Source organism: Lepidochelys olivacea (assembly GCF_965140295.1).
Source record: "Lepidochelys olivacea isolate rLepOli2 genome assembly, chromosome: 4".
NCBI lineage: Eukaryota > Metazoa > Chordata > Testudines > Cheloniidae > Lepidochelys > Lepidochelys olivacea.
In genome coordinates this window covers 57,051,627-57,078,040 of record NC_140414.1, presented here as the reverse complement: position 1 = coordinate 57,078,040, position 26,414 = coordinate 57,051,627, and positions in this window count along the sequence as shown.

Here is a 26,414-nt window from a genome sequence, read left to right as displayed (position 1 = left end):
AGAAGAATTTTGGAATTCACAGATGTTATCATAAATAATAAAATACTTTATTTCACTGTTTTAACTGGTTAGCTTTTTAGTATAAATAGTACTTTTCAGAACATGTTCTTTGCTCAGTCACTCTTCCAAGTGGGATGTTCCTGTAATATTGCCTTGGCTAGTAAGAAGTTAGTTTTTTTCCCCTCTATTTTTAATTTCCCCTTATTTTCCTCAGTCTTTCCTTCTCTGAAACAGGGATGGTCTAGGTTTCCTTGGTCCTGCCACAGCACAGGGAGCTAAACTTCTCCCCCTACATTTCTATGATTCTACGTATTTAATAGTTTTGCAAAAGTGAAACTAAAAGTTCTATAATCTCAATGAGCACCTTTCACTTAACTAAGGCAGTTGAATCTGTTGTGCCAGATTCTAATCTGATTGGCAGTGGAACAGGAAATATTTTGAGCTGTACAGTGATGCATGCCATGCATCTGATACAAGAATATGGGCTTGAGAGAGTCTAGATTTATTACTTGGTGATATTCAATAAAACATGTCAGAGTGGATTTATTTTTTAAGAGTTGATATATGAACACTAGGTCTGGGTTTTGTAGCTGTTTTATGAAATACAGTGGATTTGAAAGAATATTAAAAACTTAATGTAGTTAACATTTCTCTCAGTCAGTTTATGACATCTCAAAAAATAAATGCAAGTTTAATAGAATGACATCTCTCATAAAAAAAAGAAGTAATATTTCTTGATTTTCAGATTCAGAAATGAAAGCTGACAATTTTTGGAGTGTCAAAAGCATCTGAGCTAGTTCAGACTGAGTACATTGCTTCTGTGATTTTTTTTTTTTCTTTTTCTTTTCATTTTGTAGGCATGGGAAGGCAAAAGGTCACTGGATGGACAATATTCTTTTCTAGCAGCAAGAGCTAATATTTTCTTTACTTGAGAAATTCTGGGTAGATTTAGATCTTTGCATATGAAATGCCAGTTGAGTTTACTGTATTCTAAACAAGGCTCTAGGTGGACAGTGGGTAGGCAAGTAGGCTATATGAGGACGGTGCATTCTTTCTCGGTTTGGGGACAAAATCCGAAAAATGATATTGGAATCCAAGAGAATCACTTGGTGCTTCACCATGACATTGAGGTACAGATTATTGCTTCTGATGTAGTCTTCTACTTCGTAGTTCTGACCTGAGTCCAGATGATGTTCTAAGATGTCCAATGATCAACCACTCTTAGTCCTCTGGCTCCCTAGCTGTCACCTCTCTTGGGCAGAGACCCATGTGTCTCTCCCTCCTGACCGAGTTTTTTTCCAAGCTGCCCAGTTCCCTGCCTACACTGTGATATCCCCAGCAAGCCAGACTGCCTGAACAGGTCAGTGTCTGCTCTTGAATTTTTCTTCAAAGGCTGTGAACAGTGTAATTGCCAGCTGTTGTAAATTACCACATGGCCCTTTCTAAGCAAGCACATTTATTCTTGAGGTTTGTGATGCGGTGTCAACCCTACAGAAGGCCTGGAAGGGTTAGAATGGCCAATTAACTTCCCAGGCTGCATCTGGACAAGGAGACAGGGAGCAGGGATTTAATTAGAAGAGGTTCAGCTGAGCCGGAAGAGGCAGGGCCCATATAAGTCAAGAAGTTGGCAACAGAAGGGACTGGAGGGAAGGAGCCTTCAGTCACTCCTGGGTGAAGCGAGGGGTGTCTGGCACTGCAGAAAGACAGGCTGCAGTCACTCTCTGAGAGCAGGGAGGCTGACAAAGCCAGGAAGGTAGGAAAAGTCTCTGGGAAAAGCAGCAGGTAGGACAGTGCAGGCCTTGGCTGCTGACCAGAAGGCCCCTGAGCTAGAACCTGGAGTAGATGGTGGGCCCAGGCTTCCCTACCAGAACCTGGAGTAGATGGTGGGCCCAGGCTTCCCTACCAGCCACTGGGGATGTGGCACAGGCTAGGCAGAAGATAGTAGACTGCCTGGGAGTCATGGAAGGGAAATACATAGTGACCTGTTCGGAGGGATGAGTCACGAAGAGCCGGCTGCAGTTCCTGGAGTGAGAGGGGTCCACAGGACAAGAGAAGAAAGGGAAAGACACTGCTGTAAGGGGGCACAGCACCTGGCAGAGCTAATCCCAAGGATGGCCAGTAGGAGGCACCCCATGACAAGTGGGGTGAGTGGACCCCATGACAAGGTGAAAGCAGTACTGAGAAGACACACATAGGAACTTTTATTTATGTTAAGAGCTTACTGGAGGTCACTCAACAGTCTTATGAGGCCCCAGTAGACTGAAGTAGTTCCAACCCTTTCCAGGTCCTGTCCATTTGATGGATCAGAAAGAAGAGCCTGAGTCAGCTTAAATTCAGGCTATTTATCTAAAAGTCCTGTCTTTGGTGGTTGGTCCCTAGAGAATTCAGTCTGAACTAGTATATGAGAACTTCTCCCCAGAAACTCTCTAGAACAGTGGTTGCCAGGTGTCCAGTTGCCAACTGGAATACCCAGTCAAAAAGGGACCCTCGTGGCTCTGGTCAGCACTGCTGACTAGGCCATTAAAAGTATGATCAGAGGTGCAGCGGGGCTAAGGCAGGCTCCCTGCCGCACAGCTCCTGGAAACAGCGGCATGTCGCCCCTCTGTCTCCTACACGTAGGGGCAGCCAAGGGGCTCCATGCACTGCTCCCGCCTCAAGGGCCAGCTCCTCAGCTCCCATTGGCCAGGAACCACGGCCAATGGGAGCTGTTGGGGCGGCATCTGCAAACGGGGCAGCGCACAGAGCTGCCTGGCCGCGCCACTGCATAGGAGCTGGAGAAGGAACATGCTGCTGCTTCTGGGAGCTGCCTGAGGTAAGCACGGCTCAGAGCCTGCACCCCTGACTGCCTCCCATGCCCCAACCCCCTGCCCCAGCCCTGATCTCCCTCCCACTCTCTGAACTCCGCAGCCTGGAGCACACTCCTGCACTCCAAATCCCTCAGCCCGGAGCCCTCTACCGCACCCCTGACCAGAGCCTGTACCCCCTCCCACACCCCAACACGCTGCCTCAGCCCGGAGCCTGCTCCCACACTCCAAACCCCTCGGCTCCACTCTCCAGCTGGGAGCCCCCTTCCGCACCCCAAACCTCTCAGCCCTGGCCCTACCCCAAAGCCCTCACCCCCAGCCAAAGCCCTCACCCACTCCCGCATCCCAACCCACTGCCTGAGCCCGGAGCCTCCTCCCACACCCTGAACTCTTCTTTCTGGTCCTACCCCAGAGCCCGCACCCCCAGCAGGAGCCCTCAATCCCAAACCCCTGAGACAGCCCAGTGAAAATGAGCGAGTGAGTGAGGGTGGGGAGAGCAAGAGACTGGGGGGAGGGGGGATGGAGTGAATGGGGATTGGGCCTAAGAGAAGGGGTGGAAAGGGGGCAAGGCAAGGGGTGGGGCAAGGGTATTTGGTTTTGTGCGAGTAGAAAGTTGGCAACCCTAGCTGCAGGGTCCAGGTGGCAGGACAGCGACAGCCTGGAAGCCGACCCTGGACCCCCACTATGTGGGGCCATCCGGCTGCCTGCCCTGGACCCCCACTGTGTGGCATCCTGCCTCCAGTGTGCTGGGCAGCATGGCAGCCCAGACCCTTCCATGCCAGGCAGCTGGGAACTGGGTGGAACCCTGGACCACAAGCTGCCCTTTAGCACCCAACTGAGCTGGGCCCCAGCTGTATGCTAATTGGGCTGTGAACCGTTGCTCTAGAGGCATTAAAACCTGAATGAATTTTCCTGATCATTCCTTGCTCTTCTTAGTTCCTGGACAAGCGGGGGTCACCCTCTCCCATGGAATTACAGACAGTCTCTGGCCCACAATGATACATAAACTTCGTACAGTAAGATCTCCCAAAAACATTTCAGGAAGTTGCCCAAAGTGTTTTAACCAAGTTAAAATATTTTGTTTAGAAATGGCTGAAATGAACTGTTTTGACTTTTTTGGAAATAAATCCATTTTTTGGCTGAAATTATTCACTGAATTTGATTCTAGTTTACAAACACTTTGGGTACTCCAAAAATGCATTTTTGGGCAAATTTATTATTCACTGAAAAAACTTTGCCTAGTCCTACATGCATTATCTAACAATACAGAATGGTATCAATTGATCTCTTACCTCTCTGAACCGTATGAAAATCAACCAGGCCTACATAGAGTGAAGTGAAAGCAAAAGGCTAATATCACCTACGACATAATCCAATGTCTATTGAAGTCAAAGAGAGTCTTTGGATTTTGGATTAGGCCCCTAGTATGTACCACTTTTTAAACGTGTAGCCCAAAGTGTTCCTTTGAAAAAGGAAAAAGCAGAACTGGAAATCATTTGACTACAAAGAAACTTTAGCACACACAAGGTTAGGTCCTACAGTCTTTAGTCAATGGGAATTTTGACACAGTAAGGACTGATGGATCATGCCAATCATTCCTATGTAACGCATACTTCATTTGTTTAGCATTGCATAACACAGATCCATTCAATATGTTCTTTCTGATGCCTGAAGCATAGAACCTGGCACTCCCATGCTCTGGAAGTGGTTTTTTTTTTTTTTTTTGAGACTACTGCCAATTTACAGTAATTAATATGATAAGGGCAGCATCTGTAGCAGTCCCTAATTCTTTAATCTTAGAGCAGAGATAGAAATGGATTAGCTAGAAATAAATATAGCTCATGGCATTTTTCTCATGAGAACAAGGCCTTTAAAATATTGCATTCTTGTAGCAGGACCAGGCAATGCAATGATGAAGGCAATTTTCCTTTGCCTCAGGGAATTATCCATGCTGGACTGAATGGAAAGAATAGCTGCTGATTTATTTTAAATTAGACAGAAATAAAACTCTGCCTCCAGGCAATGGATGTAGTTCTGTGGGTTGTTCCCATAGCACTCTGACCTCTGGAGGGAAGAAGTCTGTACATTCTAGTGCAGATGAATTTCCTGTACATATCAAATCAGTGATTAGGAAAGCAGGATAGAACAGGACCAGAAAATTGGTCCACATTCAGTTTTACTGACTGGGGATATTGATTTTTAAGATGAGAGGTAAAGCTGCTTCAAGAAGTGAATTGGAAACTTTTGTAAACAAAAGATGAGAAATTTCTATATTCAAATGAGCTAGTTGGCTGTAAAGATGTATGGGTTTTTTAAATATTTCCAACAGTTACCAGGAAATTACATTTCCTTTCAGAGAAATGATCTGTTTATTGCTTGAAAATGTTGCTTGGGTTATTTTTTTTCATGTCAGTGAATTTAAGGCTTGTGAAAGCTGCAAGACTGACAACACTGGAGATTGAAGTTTTTTGGGGGCACATGTGACATAGTCAGCACTACTGCAATCATCCCCATGTTAACATGTCCGTGTGCCTTAAATCTGACCTGGGCCGACATCAGATCTGGGTGAGAAACCAGTCTCTGTGCCCACTGAATCCTTGGCACTTGCTGAGACTGCCACTGGGAATGCCAGTTGTGATGGTGGTTTCAACTGATGTGGACAACTGTCCTGTAGGACAGGCGTTCTCAACCTTTCTTTCTGATGCCCCCCCACAACATGCTATAAAAGTTGCATGGCCTACCTGGGTCACAATAAATGTTTTTCTGCATATAAAAGTCAGGGTCGGCATTAAAAGCAACTTTACCATACAATTCCTTACAACTTGGTGTATACAGGACCGAGAGAGGGGAGAGCCTGGTATTGTTCATCAGTGACTCTTCTGGCTGATCAAAGAACACTGTGAAGGGACTCTGAGTAGAATCATATCATTTTTTTGCCCAAAAGATGTGGCTTTGATGTGGATCCTCAAGGGAAGACTAATGTGGAGAAAGAATGGGAGTACTATTTCAAGGGTGAGTTTTTGGCTTGAAATAAAGTAAACTCAGTAGAGTACAGGCTTGAGTATGACTATGCCAATCTACTACTGCCAGGCTTGGTCTCTGTTACTTGTTCATGTATGTATCTGTGTGTGTGTGTGTGTGAGAGAGATAGGGAAGAGTCAACAGGAAGTGTTGTACTGCATAACATCCTCCTGTACATGTGGCAACTTCAAACTTTGTTTAAATATAGTGGCTAGAAAGTCCCCTTCATGGATTTGGTTTGAACCCCTTTTACACTTACTCCTAAGATTCGTGAACTAAAATTAGCCCATTTAAGGTCTGTGTCCTACAGTACTCTCCTGCCAGTAGCAAAAAGGGGCCAGGCTCAGTTTTCTAGGGGTGTCCTTAAAGACATAACTAACACTGACTTAAGCCCCCGTACGAAAACTGGGAAACTATATACACCATCCTGGATGACCCTGATGGGCAATTCTTCCCCGCTCATAAGCACTATGAGCAGGGGTTAGAACAAAGAAAATTGTATTGGGGAGGAGTTAAAAGGAAGAGAACGAATCTAGGAAACCCAGAAATTCCATTCTATGACCTAAGACTCCCCCCACCAGCTGTCTTAACTGTAGTCCCAACCTCAGTCCTTCTTTGGCTGTTATGAGTGGCTGAAGGTTCTGGCCACTATGGTCTTTAAAAAACCTCCTCTTATTGCCTTTTATGTCCCTTGCTAGGTGTGACTCACTGTGTGCCTTAGCCTTTCTGATTTTGTTTCTATGTGCATGTGCTATTCTTTTGTTATCTCTCCTTAGCAATTTATCCATGTTTCCACTTTTTATAGGATTCTTTTTTGATTGCCAAGTCATTAAATAGCTCCCGATGGAGCCATATTGGCTTCTTACTATTCTTCCCGTCTTTCCTTTGCACTGGGATAGTTTGCTGTTGTGCTGAGAAATTGCCTGTTCTCCTGAACTACTTTTCCCCTTAGATTTTCTTTCCTTGGGACCTTACCTATCAGTTCTCTGAATTTGCTTTTTTGAAGTCTTTGTCCTTATTTTGCTGCTCTCACTCTTTTCTTTCCTTAGAATCACAAAATGTATTTCATGATCACTTTCTCCCAAATTGCCTTCCACCTTCAGATTTGCAACCAATTTCTGCTTGGTGGTTAGAATCAAGTCTAAAATAGCTGGTCCCAACTGTTCCTGACAGCAGTCTTGGTCAGGCACATTCAATGTTGATGTCCTGTCCTGGTATCTCCCAAAAAGGTCCATTATATTTTATTGTCCCCAAATGTCAAATATAATTATATGTTAATGAAAATGTCCCAGACTGTCACGTAGCAATGCAAGAGAGGCCTGCCCTATTAGTCAGTTCTCCAACAGATGCCAGCAGAGAGCTCTCTCCAATGCAATTCTTGCCAACTGCAGTTCTTAAGAAGCTGTGGGCTGCTCTTCTCCGATTTCACCAATAGCAGGCAGTATTGAGCTCCCTCCTTTCTAAGGCTTTGTGACATAGGACTTACAACAGAGGGGTGCAAACTACAGCCCGCGGGACCGTCCTGCCCAGCCCCTGAGCTCCTGGCTGGGGAGGTTAGCCCCCAGACCCTCCCCCGCTGTCCCCTCTCCCCCGCAGTGATGCCGCTGTGTGGGTAGCACAGTTTGTGCCTGTTCACCTTCCAGGCTTTCCAATAAGCCTGTCCTGCCGCTCTGAGCGGCATAAGGGGGTGAGGGGAGGGAGGGTTGGATAAGGGACAAGAGGCCCCCTGGGTCAGTCGGGGTACAGGTGGAGGTTCGGGGGGGGGGAAGGTCAGAAGACAGGGAGCAGGGAGGGTTGCATAGGGGGGTGGGGTCCTGGGGCAGTTAGGGATGGGAATCCCGGGAGGGGGCAGTCAGGGGACAAGGAGTGTGTGTGGGGGGTTGGGTGAGTTGGGAGTTCCAGGGGGTGGGATTGTAGATAGCGGTCAGAGGACAGGGAGCAGGGAGGGGTTGGATGGGGGTTGGGTCCTGGGGGGTCAGTCAGGGGACAAGGAGCAGGCGGGTTGGATGAGTTGGGGGTTCTGAGAGGGGCAGTCAGGGGGTAGGAAGTGGGAGGGGGCGGATGGGGGCAGGGGCCAGGCTGTTTGCGGAGGCACAGCCTTCCCTACCCAGCCCTCCATACCATTTCACAACCCTGATGTGGCCCTCGGGCCAAAAGTTTGCCCGACTGGCTTACAAGCACATTACTGTTTCCTAGCATGCTCCTTTTTCATTAGTGTTACAGTTGCTGCAACCAATCCTTGGCCACCTAGGAGTAATGGGCTTTAGCTATGCAGCACAGTGTGATAGAGCTTGGATTATCATGCTCCTAAACAGCAGGCCCCTGCCACCTGATCGAAAGAAGATTCTGTGGGTATGTCTGCACTTTGAGCTGGACGTGTAAATTCCAGCTTGAGGAGACATGCCTGCGCTAGGTCTGATCAAACTAGTGCATTAAAAATAGTGTACCCCTGGCAGCGCAAGTGGTAGGCCACCCCAAGTACGTACCCGTTCAAAGGTCTGTACTTGGGGAAGCTATCCCCTTGCGCCCCCATGGCTATGCTCTATTTTTAGTGAGCTAGATAGATTAGAGCTAGTGCAGATATGTCTCTATAAACTGGAATTTATATCTCCAGGTCAAAGTGTAGACATATCTTGTGTTAGCTGCAAGCAGTGTAGGTCCTATGACAAATGCTTGAAAAGTTTTGATTCTATCCAGTTACCAGCTGTGCTGTCTGTACACGTGTACTTTCACCTCCACCCCCTCCATTACGGTATTTTATAAATGTGAGATTTGGCCTATTTTGTGGAATGGTATAGATGGTGGTTCACCATTCTGTAGGTAAATAGATTTTAAAAAAATTCCTATTCAGTTGTAATTTAACAGAGCATTTCAGAAATAATGTGCAGAAATGTTGCATTCTTCCCATTAACCCTCCCTTTGTGAAAAGAAGTCCAGCTGTTACAAGTTTGATAATGTTTATAGTAAAGATTTTGGACCTGATCTTGGTGTTGGTTTTTCAGCTCCACTGAAGTACCACACGGTATGAGGAAGGGTAACAGAATAAGGTTGTGAGTTATTATCCTAGCCATGCCTTATACCAATGTGTTTGCTGGTCTTCCACACTAGCTGCTGTGCTGTGGCAGAATACAGGAGTGCCTTGATTGCAGCTTCAGCTTTTTAAATATGCTGGCATGTGAGCATATGGTGGTTATGTAGGGTAGAACTGAAAGCACATGTGGTGTACATGTTTGAGGCAGCAGCGAAGCAGTTAATGTAGATGGGAACCATGTGGCTAAAATGCTGCACTTAATTTGAAAACTCATCCAAGTTATTTACAGCATGAACTTCTTTTTAGTGCCATCCCATAGGGCTTCAACACCGTTTGTGAGAAACACAGTGTATAGTGTTGATAGAGATACATCCCCCTGCCTTTCCGTCCAAATACCAAACAAAAAGGAATAGAAACCAAATGGAATGAGTGTGTCTGTTCACTGATTGAAAAATTTATGGCTATTTGTAAAAAAACAGAAGAACTTGGTCCTCTGCTGAGAAGCAAAGATAAGAAATAAACCAGTTACTGGCAGTGTTTCCCAAGGGTCAGACTTCAATTATACTGAGTCATTCACTAGATGCTCATGGTGAAATGTGATAGGTAGATTTCTTTGTGACTATCAGACCAAAATCTCCTCCCACTTTCCTCAGGGGAGATGCTTGTGACTTATACTATACACGTAAGAGCAGATTCAGACCCTGTGTTAGCTGAGAATTAGTAGAACCAAGATTCCCACCCCACCCACCCCCCGCAAGGTAGGGAAGGATTTGGGTTGTCTGCATGTGATTTGCAAAACTATTATTATTTATTAATGTTTGTATTATTTAAACATCAAATGTGAATGCTGAAGGAGAAACCATGGTGCATTTAACCAAACAAGACAATTTTTACCAAGAAGATATTTGGAACACACTAATTTTTTTTTAAAGTTTGTTAAATCTTGTTTTCCTCTTCTTTAAAATAAAACTTTTCTCACTTAAAAGCTAAAAATACGTTTCAAAAATAAAAAATACTCTCTTTATTTATGTTGTTGTTGTGCCTGGGAACCCTAGTCATGCTAGGCGCTGTACAAGCACAGAACAAACAATGGTTCCTATCCCAAGAAACTTACAATCTAATTATAGGACAACAGACAGCAAATGGATACAGACTGACGGAGGCATTCCTTTTCTCTCTCTGTTCTGGGTGACCCAATTTGAAGTTCTTGAAGATTTCAACTTGGGCCGCCTTTGGATCTTTAGCTAAAGCGATTGTAGGGGAGTTCAAAGGGCTATGAGCACGTGGGCCATTTGTCTTCATTGGGGATTTGCCCTGATTTCAGCCACCAGTGTTACTGCACTGGTGCAAACCCCTACTACAAACAAAACAAAGGTATTTGCACCTGTGAAGCGTACCCCTTGCATCTTTGCCTTGTCTATGCAAGGGGTTTGCACCAGTGCAGCTACAATGGCTAAAATTGGTGCAAATTCCCAACGTAAACAAGACCTGACAGTGACACTAAAATGTCCTCTCTGCAAATACATGGACATGGACTGCAGTGTGCCCCTGTGATTTGCAGACAAATGGCAAGTGGTGTGTGTAGCTTCCATTTGAGCCCAAGGAAGTAAACCTTCCCCAGAGTTACCAACATTTAACAAGAGGCAAGAAAGCTGGAGTGTGAAGGAGGGTTGTTGGCCACTAGGCCCCAGGAAGGGTACGTGAGGGCCATCTGTACACTGTATCTGCAGAATTTTGGAATATGGTTGAAATGGAGAATCTTTTTTCAGACTGCTGTTGACTTCCTTTTGCCTGCCCAACGTAGCAGCACATACCTATGTTGTTAACGCCTAACAGTCCCTGGCTCCCCTTACTGTCATGTTTGGAGAAATCTTGACATGTTTTTCTATGTCTGGCATTTTTGGAAGCAAGAGTAGAAGTTTTCACCTCCCCTCTGACATCTTTAAGGGAGTGGATATCGGGCAGGCCTTCCCTGGCATATGTGAGTGGCATCTTGCCACTCACTCACCTGCTCTGATATTCTGTCACCCTCACTTCCCTTTTCCTCCTCTTGAAATTCTCTCTTCAATTCCCCACATTTCTTGCTTCCTTCGCTCAAAGATACCCCATCTCTCTTAACACCTGACTGTTCTGTCTGTTCTTTGCCCCTCTCTTTCCTTGTTCTCTTCCCCACCTCCAGTAATCTCCAATTGGTGTGCTGAGGTGTTTGGTTCTTTGGGTGGCCCCCTAAAGAACAATCACCAGCCTCGCTATTTGTTGAGTGTCTGAGAAAAGAGTAACTTGTTATATTCCATAATTTATAAGGAACAACAAAGCAAAATGATTTTGGTGCTCACATGGCAGCCCCCTGTATTCGGCAATGCAGTGCGCTCGCATATGGATGTGTGCGTGTATGAATGCTGTACAGTGGACCAAATTCTGCCCTCAGTTAAACAGCAACTAATGAAAACTCCAAATTTACACTCCAAAGCCTATAATTATAATGGGCTAGAATTATAATACACTACTATTACGTGGCTTTTAAATCTAGGTAATGCCTTTTGTAATCAAACTATCCAAAAAGCACATTAGGATAATGACTTGGATACTAGTAGTGCACTGATTGTGTAGGCAAATAGAGCAATCACTGTGTACTGAGCAGTAGCTCATATAACTTTGGACACAAACACTGGGTTATCTGCTATTCTTTTTGAAAACTGCAATGGTATCTTTAATTTTCACCTGGACAGGCCACCAGAGACTGGCTGAATGGAACTTAGTTCTGTGTCTTTCTTGAAGGATGGTACCTTTAATATTAGTGGCCTGTCTAGAGTCAGCACTAAGTCATGCAATGGGACTTGAATCCACCACCTGACTTGGAGGCTACTTGGTACAGTATTATGTCAGTGGATTACAGTTATGCCATGTTATGTTGCCATTCCTACTAAAACGGTAACTATATTTTAATCCCTCACTTATTCTTTGAATTATATATGTGTGTTGTTTAGAACCTGACCACTTCAATATTCTTCCATTATATCCTCCCCTCACACCAGTTTACACTCTCACCACCCCAAAGGAAAGGGGTGAAAGGCCAGCCAATCAGAATGGAGAATATCAAAAAGGTCATTGTATTAGAATACATTACTGTTCACAAAATATATTAGGCAAAAAAGTCCTGATACTTGTTTTCATTGCAAAGATTGTACTAATAATATAGTTATTACACAAAATTAGTCCTTTCTTTTAACAATGAACGTGATATATAGAAGAACCAGCTAAGGTTTTCAAACAATGCCAATATTAAAAGTTTTTAACCTCTTTTAATATCTATTATACCAGTAGCAGGCAACTGTGACACAAAGATTATGTTTAACTTCCAGTTTAATGTACTAATTAAAAATATGGGAAGAACAACTTAAATCAATGTTCAGCTGGAGTTCTGGAGACTTTACATTTGATGGCCATGAAGGGGGTAGTTGGTACAGGTCTTGAAATAACTTACTGATGTTTCATTTCCTTGTGATAATCAATATATAAGATAAATATTTCTATATGTTAATTGGTTAGGGGTTTTTTTTGGAGGGGAGGACAAGTATCTGAGAAAAAAGATTTAAATTGGTTTTTGTTTTTCAAGGAAATTAGGTTCTACTGACTGAAAAATGAGTGTGTGTAGGGGGGTTTAAGATTTGGGAGAGGAGAAGAAAATGGGAGATAAAGTGTCACCACAAGAATCATAAAACAACATAGAAAACATTTGGAACAAAAAAAAAAAAGGAAAAATCACCAAAATGAATGTAACTACAAAAAGCATGAAGTCGATCCACTGTTTATAAATTAGTTCGAGTGATGTCTTTTTTGGGGAATATCCCTTTTTGTTTTAATATCTTTATGAAGAAATAGATCAAATGTGGGGGAAGCTATTTTGCTTTCACATTTTTCGCTTTTAGTATGAAACATTGTACAGATGGGATTGCTATGTGCCATATAGGGTTATGTGATGTTATCTAGCAATAAATGGGATATATATAAGTATTTGAGTACTAATTCTCTTGAAAAGTCGAGCACGCATACACCCACATCTTGCATTAAAATCAGATCACTTTTAATCCTCCCTTTAAAAGGAAGCTCAGATGTGTACTTCCTTGCTTTAGTTGTTCAGGATGCAGGCCATGTCCAGTTATTATAGGGAGCTCTAACAATCAACACAGCCATTATCTAAACCTCCATATGGCACTCCAGCGAAGTACCTAGACATGTGCACTTTTGTCTTTGGTCATTTCATACTGAAAATACAATTAGATTTGGCTGTCAAACAGATGAAATCTGTCATATTCCTCCTATAGGACCTGAACTTGGTCCAGATCAATAAACACAAAAACACTCGCCCATAAAATTGCAAGCTAAGCCTGTAATTTCAATACATGCGGGTTAGGATTCTGTGGAATCTGGCATCCTCTGTTTGCTGGCTGAACAGTCTGTTTCTGTGATTAGTATGGTTTAATTGCTTTACCACAAAATGAGCCTGAGAATAGTTACAATAAAGCAGCAGATGGCTTTGCCACACCTTCCCTAAAAGGGCAGTTCCCACAGAAAAAGGGACCTTTGTTGCTTTCTGCAGAAGACACCTTTAAAATCAGGATAAACTCAAATTATTTCCCAAGTATAACACAACAAAGTTGTGTTTCCCCTCCCTTCCTTCCTGTATTTTTATACTTTCTTTATTTGTAACATGCTTTGTCTGGACATGAACTATCATGGGGGGAAAATATTTATACATAGGCTTGGTGAAACATTTCATCCTGAAAAAATGTATTCTTTAGATTCAGTCCATTTTCCTGTTCTTGAATTATCCAAAAACAGATAATGATTTTTACAGATTTGATCACTCTCTTTGTAATTATTCAAATCTTCTGCTTGACCATCTTTAGCTGGTGGATTATTACCCTCAAATGAACACTGATAGTGAATTTGATACTTGGAATTTACTCTTTGAGCTGTGTGGATCACCTAAGTCACATACAGGTATGTTTGCTCTCTGACTGGATGACCATTTGGTTTTTATTTTTTTCAGCGTGATAGTTAGGAGTATTTAGGGAAAGCTTGGCAGGGAACAGTCCTGGGGAATTTTAAGATAATTATCACCATCTATTTAGCAAACTGAACATCCAATTTGCTCTATCACAGACACACAAACAAGTAAGTTAATATGGACATAAAGTCTTATTTACAAGGGGTGCAGTCATGGGCCCTGGTTTCTGTGTTCAATGAATTGCCTCAGTGTACGAACCCCAGCCAAGGTGGTTGGGGGAACTGTTATCTATTCCTCATCTCAAAAAGAATGATATTTCATATAGTACATTGAACAAGTGCATGGGCTGAATTAATTGTCTTTCATTCTGTATCATCATAACAGTAATTGCATGTGCAGATGCAGTCAGTTTGTGAAGGGTGCCATCACCTTTCTCATTTTGGGCCTGGCAATGTATCATTTAATGTCCTTACCCCATTCTATACTGTAAAGTAGAGCTCAGCTAATAACTGACTTATTTTTTTGGTTCAGTTGCCAAACAAACAAACAATTTCTTGCCAACAAGAAAAACTGAAAAATTTTGTGTTTTGGGTCAAATGAAGTATTGCAAATGTCATTTCAAAAACATGTTCAAAATGAGATGGGTCACTTCAAAAACGATATTTCGAAATGAACAGCTGCAATTTTTTTGAGTTTTTATTCAGCTGAAAGCATTCACCAAATTCGACCCAAATTTGCAGAGTTTGTCAGCCTGAAACTGCATTTTTTTGGTGAATTTACTATTGACTGAAATTTTTTGCCCAATATCAGCCTAGCTACCTGAACTTGAATTTAGTGGTTTGCGTTTTCCACTTCTTTCCCTACAATCATTCTGCTATAGAAACAATTTCATAACCACGTATGCTGGATAGTTGCAGCAGTTACATATCTTCGCGTGTTTCATTTGATTAATAACGTCAGTGCGCTGCCTCTAGCCAGAGGAATGGGAGATAAGTTGTTAAGTCTCCTGCTTTGCATATGGAAGTACTCAATACATCCTTCAAGTGCATTTTTAGAATGTACTTAGGGTGAACAGATGTCCTGATTTTATAGGAACAGTCCCAATATTCAGGGCTTTGTCTTATATAGGCAACTATTGCCTGCTACCTCCTTTCCTGATTTTTCACACTTGCTATCTGGTCACCCTAAAGGTCCTGCTCTTCATCTTCTGTTACACCTGTTACAATCCACCAATTACTTGTAAGAAACAGTTTAATCAAGTGTGCTTGTGTGCTTATTTGGTCAGAGCAGTGAAGGGTGTGGTCAGAACTCTGAGCTAGCTTGTGTGTTAGGGATCTGGGGCACAAGTCCATTTCCTCGGGGGGTTATTTGATCACGGGTTTGTATCTATCTGAATTTTTTTATGTATATAAGATCTGCAAAAGTGTGTGGGAGTGGACCCATTTTTAAATGTTCCAATTTATTGTCTTTTGTAACCTACGATGCCTCCACTTTCACTCACAAATCCCTCAAGGCATGATAGGTGCTAGCACCTGTGAAATGTTGCTTTCATCTCCCAATTCTAGGCATCTACGTTTGAAAAATTTGACTGTATTATTTTTATTCTCATGACACATCTGAGAGGTGTTGTTACTATCTGATAGGGTTTTTTTTTTTGAATGTTCTTGTAATAGGAGTTTTGTCTTAGGGCTTGTCCACACAGACACTTAGTGTGCAGCAAGCAAGGGTGTGAATGTACAGCTCGCTAGCTTATCACGCACTAACTGGCTGTGTGGACCATGCCGCTGCGCACTACAAGTTACAACAGTATGTCAAAGTGCACTGTATAACTTGCAGGGCGCAGAAGCGGTGTCCACACAACCAGTTAGTGCATGGCAGGCTAGAGTGCTGAACATCCCTACCCTGGCTTGCTGCGCACCAACTGACTGTGTACACAAGCCCCAAGTTCAGTTCCAGCAACCATGTGTCCACGTGTCCACGTCACAGAAAACCACCACTACTATTTGTGATTATTGGCACATTTTCTGTTGGTCTTTCCAGAGAGGCCAAGGGCTGACTGGGCACGTCGAGGGCAGGATCCCTTCATCTCTAGATATGGTCCACACACATTTGGAGCGAAAGCACGTTGGAAGCACAGCATGGAGAAGTACTGCTGCTTTCTGTGCTCTATCATTCCGTTCCATAGACTGAGAGCTTTAATCTCCAGGGCTGCTGTTCCAGCACCTTTCATGAACGCACAATCCACTAACAAAATCAGAGAAGAAACCCCCTGTGATAGCTTCAGAAAAATACATGGGGTTACTTCTGTGTCTGAGGTCACATTCTTATCACTTGGCTACGTCTACGCTGTGAGCTAGGGCTGTGACTCCCCTGCTCGTGTACATATTCTTGTGCTAGGATAAGTATAAAAGTATCAAGTATAAAAGTGGTGTCGCTATAGTGGCATTGGAGGCATGGCTGAGCTGTGCTGAATACCTACCCACCAGTTTGAGGCCATTTTGTACTTGGTGCGGTTCAGCTGTGCCTCTGCTACCATGGCTATACTGCTCTTTACACTCACGCTAGCTTGATGAGAGCTAACGTGAGTATATGTACACCATCAGGGGAATCACACCACTGGTTGGGAGCATAGATATAGCCCAGGAGTAAGAACATGACACCAGGCAAGGGAGTGGCCACATGTTGTATTTCTCACCTTCATGCTGGTGACTAATTAGTAAATTAATTAGTAAATCGTTCTCTATTTGTTCATATTTCTCATTTAGCTATGAGGCATATAATTTTGTCTATAAGAAAGGCTTTAAAGTTCCATCAAGGAGGAAAATGGAATCTAAGAAATAATTCACATCTAGTATGCCTGGAATGTTGACATGGTGAGCAGCGGGATGTTGTAAGCTTATCATGCATGCAATTGTGGCTAATTCACAGCCCAGTACTTCCTTCTTTTTATAACACAGTATCATGGAACTGAAGGGCAGCATCCGGCCATCACCAGAGAACTTTGCAACCTGTATGACAACAGTATCAACAAAACTGAAGGGCTGGGAAAGAGTCGAGTCCAATGATAAGCCGTGAATACAGTAGAGCAAACAAAACCGAATGTGCCTAGCTGACTTTCTCTGATGAGGGTGCTTTGCACTCTAATTATTACAGTTGTACTTGTGTTTTCTGCCTTTCAGTGGTATCAAACCAAAGGCTTCTCTCTGGCAAAGGAAACAGAGCAAAGAGTTGCTCTCTTGTTTTGTTTTTTTTTCTGATGCTGGAAACTTTTTTAAAGATTACTAGTCTAAGATGCTATTTCAAGATTCAGACATTCATTCCACGCACCATTACCCATGGAAGAAGGAAAAAAAAAAATAGAAAGACTACCATAACGGTAAATGCAACTCTCAGTTAGCTAATGGACAGTATAAGAAATTGTGTACTGCATACACATACTATTCATACAGAGGAGAAGATGCTCATCTCTGACAGGCCTTACTCTAATGGAAAGGCAGTTAATAATATATAATACTCTCCCATAGGAGACAAGACATGATTGCCACCCACATATTTTTATGTGGGAAGAACAGATTGAATAGGGTTTGTGTGGGTGTGTCAGAAAGAAATACCTATAGGCTTCACTTAAGGGGCATTTTGACACAAGAGGGCTAGCAGTAGCATCATTTGTGTTTTACTGCTGACCAATTGAGATGGAAAGAGTGTGAATAAAATGAAATGTCCTTGCAAGGAAACGGATCCTGTGTGGTAGCCTTAAGTAGCTAAAAGCATCTAGATTCTTATCGTTTTCCTGATAGTAGTTTCTCTTGTTTTACTAGCTGGCTTTCAGGGCAGTAGTGAAGATGAAATATATACAAAAACTTTGTAGAGGCTTATGCTCAGTTAGGACTTGGCTTGTTTAAAATGAAATTAAAAGAGCTGATTGAAGAGAGACCCATATTTGGCCATGTTCCTATCACAGTTGTGTGAGATTTGCTTTCATATATTTAGTCTTTCTTCCCATGGCTGTTTTCATTGTAACTTTCCATAATTCAGAATAAAGCTATCCAGATCCAGTCCTTTGTATATTTTTTTTAGTTACAAAGCTTAGACGTATTTTTATTTAAAAATTGACTTTATCTCATGCTAAAGATGAAGGTAATTCTTCTTGGCTGTGGAATGGGCTACTTTTACTAATGCTGTATGTGCTGGGGCAGTAAAACTAATAGCTTCTAGGTCAGGAGTGGGCAACTTTTTGGCCCAAGAGTATGGAGGGCCAGGTAGGGAAGGCTGTGCCTCTGCAAACAGCCTGGCCCCTGCCCCCTATCCACCCCCTCCCACTTCCTGTCCCCTGAGTGCCCCCCCTTAGAACTCCCGACTCATCCAACGTCCCCGCTCATTGTCCCCTGACCGCCCCCTCCCGGGACCCCCTGCCCCTAATCGACTGCCCCTTCCCGGGACCCCCTGCCCCTAATCACCACCCCCCCCCGGAATCCTACCCTCTATTCACCCTCCCCCCCGCTCCCTGTCCCCTGACTGTCCCGACCCCTATCCACACCCCCGTCCCCTGACAGGCCCCCAGGACCCCCACTCCTTGTCCCCTGACCACCCCTCCCGGGACCCCTGTCCCTAAGTGTCCCCCCCCCCAGGACTTCACCCCCCATCCAACCCCCCTGCTCCCTGTCTCCTGACCTGCCCCCCCCGAATCTCCACCCCATCCAACTGCCCCCTGTCCCCTGACTGTCCCCCATCTGACCACCTGCCCCTTATCCAATCCCCTCTCCCTCCGCCCCCTTACTATGCTGCTCAGAGCGGCAGGACAGGCTTATTGGAAAGCCTGGGAGGTGGGCGGGCGCAAGCTGTGCTACCCGTGCAGCGGCGTCACTGCGGGGGACGGGGGCCGCGGGGGAGGGCCGGGGCTAGCCTCCCCGGCTGGGAGCTCAGGGGCTGGGTAGGATGGTCCCACGGGCTGGATGTGGCCCATGGGCCATAGTTTGCCCATCTCTGCTCTAGGTTTAAGATTCTGAGGGTTGGTGGCAGGGTGTTCTCAGTAGACAGTCCTTGACCATGGTATTTATTTTCCTCATTGTACTACAAGAGTCAGTCTGACAACTACAGTTTGGTGCAAGTCCCATCTCCTCTCTCAGGTGATAGATTTTAATTAGATCATGTCCAACCACTTTGATACATATCCGATATGTCATATCTACTTGGAATAATAAGCATGTAATGGAAACAAGTCTCCAGTCTGACATTAATTTCAAATCCACAAGTAAGCAGAGACCAATCAGATATTTATCTTCAATGGGAGTTGTGGTTTCTCAGCAGCCTTCAGGATCAGGCCCAGAGGATCTGAATAAAAGTCTGCACATTTCAGAGGCAGGAAATGAATCAAAGCAGATGCAAAGGTCTAGACTTCCTGACAGGTGAAGGCAAGTTGGGTTTTTGGACAAAAATCCTATCTCCTCACTTGCACAGCCCTTTCCAGTGGTGACCTCTTAACTCTGGATGTTACAGTTGTCAAGTGGCATGCACTTAGTTTTCAAAGGATTAACTCCAAATGACCCTAATAATGATGAGCAAACTTAAAATCTTTGGAGGTTTGGCTCACGTAAGCATCTTAAAGTCAAAAATGTCTGTGGAAGCATGCCTCCCAGTCCAGGTAGACAGACTTGTGTTAGCTCAGCTCAGCTCAAGCTAGTTGTGCTGAAAATAGGAGTATGGATGTTGCGGCTCAGTATGGAAAATCAGAGTATGGATGTTGCGGGCCACCTTGGGCTCTCAAGCTCACCTAACTCCTGGCTCTGAGCTTGGGTGTTGTCAAGGTTCCTTCCCCACTCTGAACTCTAGGGTACAGATGTGGGGACCTGCATGAAAGACCCCTTAAGCTTATTCTTACCAGCTTAGGTTAAAAACTTCCCCAAGGTACAAACTTTGCCTTGTCCTTGAACCGTATGCTGCCACCACCAAGCCTGTTAAACAAAGAACAGGGAAAGAGACCATTTGGAGACGTCTTTCCCCCAAAGTATCTCCCCAAGACCTACACCCCCTTTCCTGGGGAAGGCTTGATAAAAATCCTCACCAATTGGTACAGGTGAACACAGACCCAAACCCTTGGATCTTAAGAACTATGAAAAATCAATCAGGTTCTTAAAAGAAGAATTTTAATTAAAGAAAAGGTAAAAGAATCACCTCTGTAAAATCAGGATGGTAAATACCTTATAGGGTAATCAGATTCAAAACATAGAGAATCCCTCTAGGGAAAACCTTAAGTTACAAAAAGACACAAAAACAGGAATATCCATTCCATTCAGCACATCTTATTTTACCAGCCATTAAACAAAAGGAAATCTAATGTGTTTCTAGCTAGATTACTTACTAACAGTTGTAAGGCTGCATTCCTGATCTGTTCCCGGCAAAAGCATCACACAGACAGACAGACAGACCCTTTGTTTCCCCCCCTCCCAATTTGAAAGTATCTTGTCTCCTCATTGGTCATTTTGGTCAGGTGCCAGTGAGGTTATCTTAGCTTCTTAACCCTTTTCAGGTGAAAGGGTTTTGCCTCTGGCCAGGAGGGATTTTATAGTACTGTATACAGAAAGGTGGTTACCCTTCCCTCTATTTTTATGACAGGTGTCTAGCCCAAGTTTCTGCTAGTGCTGCAGTGACCCTACTGATATTTTTAGTGCGCTAGCTTGAGTGGAGCTGGCTCGTGTCTCTCTATCCAGGCTGGGAGGCATGCTTCCAACTGCAGTGGAGACATACCCTCAATGACTCAGGTTCCTAAGTCCCAATTTCAAAAGCCACTTCAGAAAATTTTACTTGCTCTCTTTCTCTTACCTTCTTTTCCTCTCAATTTCTTTGTCTTTTGTTTACACTGGCAAGTTTCTGCGCAGGAAAGCAGTTTTCTGTGGTGTAACTCCCGAGATGTACACACTGCCAAGCTACTTAGTGCACAAAAACTGCACAGTTGCAGTGCTGTAAAAAAAACCACCCCGACGAGAGGCGTAGAACTTTCTGCACTGGGGCTACAGTGCTAGTGTAGACACCCTGGTTGATTATAGCACCGCGATTGGCCTCCTGGTCGATTACAGCGCTGCGATTGGCCTCCGGCCTTCCTCAATGCCTGTTCTTGCCTCTCTGGTCATTGGTTTGAACTCTACTGCCCTGCCCTCAGGTGAACAACCGTGAGCCCCACCCTTAAATTCCTTGGGAATTTTGAAAGTCCCCTTCCTGTTTCCTCAGTGATGTGTGTAGTGGTCTCAGCGCATCTTTACAGGTGACCATGTCTACTCCACGCACCAGGTGATCCCTGCACTTGGAGCAATGCCGAGCTGCTGGACCTCATCAGCATGTGGGGAGAGGAGGTTTTCCAGTCCCAGCTGCACTCCAGCCATAGGAATTATGATACCTACAGACAGATTTCATGATGCATGACAGAAAGGGGCCATGACCGGAACACATTGCAGTGCACGGTGAAAGTGAAGGAGCTGTGGAACACCTACCACAAAGCACGGGAGGCAAACCGGTGCTGTGTCCATGAGCTGCCGGTTCTACAAAGAGCTGGACAGGATACTTGGTGGAGACCCCACCTCCACTGTGAAGGCCACTGTGGATACTTCGGTGGTTCCCGTGCCAGACGAGAGTGGACTGAGCCAGGAGAAGGAAATTTTGGACGAGGATGGGGAGGGGGACCCAGAGGCAGAGGATGACTTGGGGGTCAGAGATGCATGTAGCCAGGACATCTTCGCTACCCTGGGGGAGGCTAGCCAGTCACAGCTGTCAGAGCTTGGCGAAGCGCAAACAGGAGAGGAGGCCCCTGGTAAGTGGTTTTGATTTTAGAATCGCTGAAGCGAGTTGTTGGGGGCAGGAGGGTTGCAGAAAGCAGGCTTGTGTCTGTATGATGTGTGTACCACCACATGCCTAGTCTGAGTGGCAGAACAGGGTGTTGATTGACTCCCTCACTTCACAGGAATCTGCCTCCGAGATCTCCACAAAACTCTCTTGGAGATACTGAGCAATCCACTACTGCAGGTCCTTTGGCAGAGCTGCTTTGTTTCTTGCCCCATTAAGGGTAACTTTCCCATGCCATTCTGCCGTTTCTGGGAGGGCGGGGACAGGACCATTGATGCACACAGGCGAGCTGCATAAGGGCCAGGCCGGAAGCTGCAGTCTTGGAGAAGATCCTCCCTTGATTTCCTGCTCACCCTCAGCAACGAGATATCTTCCATAATGAACACAGCCTGTGGAAAATGCGAGAATAGTCATGATTATAAGGCTGACCCTACAATGTCCTCCCCAAGAGCCCCCCCCCCCAGTGCCCTGCCTACGTGGCCCTCCCCAAGAGCCACGTGCCCAGTTCACCATACTGTCCTGGAACACCGATTACCCCTGCCCCTGTGCTTACTCTCCATTTTGGGGGTCTTATGGCTTATGTGTACTTGCCTGGGGTCAGCCAGTTAGCGACAGGTATGTGAATAGTAGCTGTGTTTTAAATTATTGAATCAGTGGTCTGTGTGTTGCAAACAATACTGCTTCTGTAAAATGTTGCATTTTGGCTTCATGGATATGACCTTGGGAACCCAGCCTCCCTCTTTGTTATTGCCAGCTGAATGGCTGCACAGAATTAGAAAGCGGCCAAGAGGACTTTCTGCGTGATGTCATGATGCACTCTGTGGCCGAAAAACAAGAATTGGAGGCATGGCGGGACAGTGAGAAGAGAGACCAAAAGGAGAACATAGTGCACCAGACCGAAGCCATGGAGCGGCTCTTAAACATTATGGAGCGCCAAGCGGACATGCAAATCGAGCAGCTCTGCACCCGCCCTCCCCTGCAGCCACTGTTGCAAAACTTTTTCCCATGCACCCCCTGGACACCGCCAACACACTCTTATCAACCTCCTGGCTCCAATCTGTACCCGCTGCATTCCACTCCTGCCCCATCACAGTCCAGCCCTGCAGACTCCCAGTACCCACTGCACTCAACACCCGTCCCTCTGGAGTTTAGCCCTGCTGAAGTACAGTGCCCACTGCACTCTATGCCAAAGGAAGGTCATGCCTGACTAATCTAATCGCCTTCTATGATGAGATTACTGGTTCTGTGGATGAAGGGAAAGCAGTGGATGTATTGTTTCTTGACTTAAGCAAAGCTTTTGACATGGTCTCCCACAGTATTCTTGTCAGCAAGTTAAAGAAGTATGGGCTGGATGAATGCACTATAAGGTGGATAGAAAGTTGGCTAGATTGTCGGGCTCAACGGGTAGTGATCAATGGCTCCATGTCTAGTTGGCAGCCGGTGTCAAGTGGAGTGCCCCAGGGGTCGGTCCTGGGGCCGGTTTTGTTCAATATCTTCATAAATGATCTGGAGGATGGTGTGGATTGCACTCTCAGCAAATTTGCGGATGATACTAAACTGGGAGGAGTGGTAGATACGCTGGAGGGCAGGGATAGGATACAGAGGGACCTAGACAAATTGGAGGATTGGGCCAAAAGAAATCTGATGAGGTTCAATAAGGATAAGTGCAGGGTCCTGCACTTAGGACGGAAGAACCCAATGCACAGCTACAGAGTAGGGACCAAATGGCTAGGCAGCAGTTCTGCGGAAAAGGACCTAGGGGTGACAGTGGATGAGAAGCTGGATATGAGTCAGCAGTGTGCCCTTGTTGCCAAGAAGGCCAATGGCATTTTGGGATGTATAAGTAGGGGTATAGCGAGCAGATCGAGGTACGTGATCGTCCCCCTCTATTCGACATTGGTGAGGCCTCATCTGGAGTACTGTGTCCAGTTTTGGGCCCCACACTACAAGAAGGATGTGGATAAATTGGAGAGAGTCCAGCGAAGGGCAACAAAAATGATTAGGGGTCTGGAACACATGACTTATGAGGAGAGGCTGAGGGAACTGGGATTGTTTAGTCTGCAGAAGAGAAGAATGAGGGGGGATTTGATAGCTGCTTTCAACTACCTGAGAGGTGGTTCCAGAGAGGATGGTTCTAGACTATTCTCAGTGGTAGAAGAGGACAGGACAAGGAGTAATGGTCTCAAGTTGCAGTGAGGGAGGTTTAGGTTGGATATTAGGAAAAACTTTTTCACTAGGAGGGTGGTGAAACACTGGAATGCGTTACCTAGGGAGGTGGTAGAATCTCCTTCCTTAGAAGTTTTTAAGGTCAGGCTTGACAAAGCCCTGGCTGGGATGATTTAATTGGGGATTGGTCCTGCTTTGAGCAGGGGGTTGGACTAGATGACCTCCTGAGGTCCCTTCCAACCCTGATATTCTATGGTTTTATGAAAGGAGAAGTTTGCATATGATACCTGGACATACACAAATCTTTTACCATCATGGGACCCCACCTCGTCCTGGGACCTTCCCTTCCCCCATTCCACCCACAGTGCTGATGCGTTTTTTGGTTTCTCTCTCTTCTCCGGTTGTTTTTTAATAAAAGAATTGTTTTGGTTTGAAAGCAATCTTTATTCTATTAATTGAAAGCAAACAGAGCCCTGCAAAGCAACAGGCAGTTTTCTTAAACTTTCATAGTGGATTGTCTGCATCAATCACAATCAGCTCCTAGCATTACAAGCACTGCACTCCCAAGCATAGCAACAAATATTAGTGGCTTTCAGCTTCAGATTAATGTCTCAAGGCATCCCTGATCCTTATGGCCCCGCACTGCGCCCCTCTAATAGCCCTGGTCTCTGGCTGTTCAAATTAAGCCTCCAGGTGCTGAGCCTCAGCGGTCCAGCCCTGAGTGAAGCTTTCACCCTTCCCTTCACAAATGTTATGGAGCATACAGTACATGGCTATAAGCCGTTGTCATTGGCCAGGTCAAGCCTCACATACAGGCAGCACCAGTGCGCCTTTAAACGGCCAAAAGCACACTCAGCAGTCATTCTGCACTTGCTCAGCCTGTTGTTGAAATGCTCCTTGCTGCTGTCAAGGTTCCCCATGTATGACTTCATAAGCCACAGCATTAAGGGGTAGGCAGGGTCTCTCGGGATCACAATAGGCATTTTGACTTCCCCAATGGTGATCTTCTGTCCGGGAAGAAAATCCCTGCTTGCAGCTTCCTGAACAGGCCAGTGTTCCGAAAGATGTGTGTGTCATGCACCTTTCAGGACCAGCTTGAAATGTCCGTGAAACGCTCACGGTGATCCACAAGCGCCCGGAGAACCATAGAGAAATACCCCTTTTGATTAATGTACTCGGTGGCTAGGTGATCTTGTGCCAGAATTGGAATATGTGTACCATCTATCACCCCTCCGCTGTTAGGGAAGCCCATTTGTGCAAAGCCATCCATAATGTCATACACGTTACCCAGAGTCATGGTCTTTCGGACCAGGATGCAATTAATGGCCCTGCAGACTTCCGTTAACATTAGTCAAACGGTCGACTTTCCCACTCCGAACTGGTTAGTGACCGATCGGTAGCTGTCTGGAGTATCCAGCTTCCACAGTGCAATCACCATGCACTTCTCCAACAGCAGGATAGCTCTCATTCTCGTGTCCTTGCGCTGCAGGGCAGAGGCGAGCTCATCACACAGTCCCATGAATGTGGCTTTCCTTATCCAAAAGTTCTGCAGCCACTGCTCATCCTCCCAGACATGCATCACGATATGATCCCACCACAAAGTGCTTGTTTCCCGAGCCCAAAAGCGGCGTTCCACTGTGGTCAGCATCTCCATGAATGCCAGAAGCAATCTCGTGTCATAGCTACTACATGTGGCAAGATCAATGTCGCACTCCTCTTGCCTTTGTAGTTTAAGGAATAACTCCACTGCTGCTCATGACACATTAGTGAGAGCGAGCAGCATATTGGTCAACAGTGTGGGATCCATTCCATTCCATGCAGACCGAAGAGGCAGAGCGCGCAGTACACAAACCATGGAAAGATGGCGCCAAATGTGGATGGAAGCACAGGGATCGCTGGGATGTGAAGCAATGCATTACAGGGCATTGGAACAGGTCCCAGGATGCCTTGCGAGCCCCTCCACCTTCCCACAACTCTTAGCAGCAGAAGAGTGCACCGCTATGCTATGTGGGATAGCTGCCCAGAGTGCACCGCTCTGAATATCGATGCAAGTGCCACAAGTGTGAACACGCTATTGCACACACCTGACAGTGTGAACATACAACAGCGGTTTCCCTCCAGTGCTCTCTGAGCAGTGATGTAACTCTGCCAGTGAAGACATACCCTTTGTTTTCTGTTCCATACGCCCAAGCTCCCAATGGCTGACTAGTAGATGCTCAGCATCTATCTGATTGCCATATGTGGGGTAGGGAAGGAATTTTTTCCTAGTTCCAACTGGCAGTGACCTTGGGGGTCCTCTGCAGCATATAGGTGTAGGTCACTTGCCAGGATTATCTGGGTATATCTCATTTAATCATTTCTCTGCAGGGCCAGGGAACTTGGGCACTGAAGTACCTTGGCCTGTGGCACATAGTAGTCTAGTCTCCTGTAGGTCCCATTTCCGTTGTTTGGTTTAATGGGCAGATGCTTGGGGTGGTGCTGGCCTATGATCTATAGAAGGTCACACTAGATAATCTAGTCGTCCCTTCTGGCCTTAAACTCTATGACT